The sequence below is a fragment of the Orycteropus afer genome, unplaced genomic scaffold, assembly GCF_000298275.1.
Source record: "Orycteropus afer afer isolate SDZICR_OR568_19922 unplaced genomic scaffold, OryAfe1.0 scaffold00411, whole genome shotgun sequence".
Taxonomy (NCBI): domain Eukaryota; kingdom Metazoa; phylum Chordata; class Mammalia; order Tubulidentata; family Orycteropodidae; genus Orycteropus; species Orycteropus afer.
Genome location: NW_006921998.1, coordinates 538,837 through 539,743, shown reverse-complemented (window position 1 = coordinate 539,743; position 907 = coordinate 538,837). Strand labels below are relative to the sequence as shown.

Below are 907 nucleotides of genomic sequence, written 5' to 3'. Positions count from 1 at the left end.
GGGGAGGACCAAGAGCAGGAGGAGGAAAGCCATTAGAAGGAAGAAGGAGCAGACTCACTGCACATGACTCTCAAGGATGGGACTAAGACCAGTAAGTTTGGAAGTTAAAGGAAGGCTGATTTCTGCTCTTTGTGACAAAGGGTGCTCCTTACCTCTGGTGTCAGTGCGAAATGAGTGAACCAATGCTGCTACCTGATGATGAAGAAAGACTCTGAAATGGAAGTGGAGTGGAGCTCGAGGTGTTCTTGCTCTGCCTTTGATCGCTAAGATTCTCCGATTCTGGGAATCCAAGTATGTCACATCCTAGAAAGTGTTTGTGATTTTATCCAGGAAATATATATATTTTTTATCTTCTGTCATTTACATAATATTAACAAATTTCACATTCCTTCCAAAGGAATGAAGAGATCTTTCTTAATTTCCATTTTTGAAAAAGAAGATAACCCGTTATCCAGTTAACTTTCAGGCCCCTAGCTTTGGGGGTTTCTGGTGGGGGAAATCTTTGCCACAATGCAGTTCTTTAAGTCCAGAAGCCTCCCAGCCGAGACATGCCTCACCCACACAGATCTTAGGACCTGCACACAGACTTCGATGCCCATGCTTTCCTGCTGGTCGCCTAGATCCTCTGGCACTCTGGTACTTGGCTCTTACCACCAGCCTCTTGCCATAACAACCTGTTAGTCCTGCAGATGATTGCACAGACTCAGATCCCAAATCACGGGCAGAGAAGGACTAAAAGTCTTCTGGTAGCCTAGTGCGTAAGGCATTTGACTGCTAACCAGAAGGCTGGCGGTTCAAACCCACCACCGACTCCTCCGGAGGAAGGTTGGGCAATCTACTTCCGTAGTGATACTGCCTCGGAAACCCAAGGAGGGGTTGCTATGAGTCGGGTCCGACTCAACGGCAC

General features: G+C 47.1%; 1 protein-coding gene across 1 annotated transcript in view; it reads right to left on the bottom strand.

Annotated features, from left to right (window-relative positions):
* KCNIP4 (potassium voltage-gated channel interacting protein 4) overlaps window positions 1–907 on the bottom strand; it is a 239,293-nt gene that overhangs the window by 231,777 nt on the left and 6,609 nt on the right. The window lies entirely within an intron of this gene.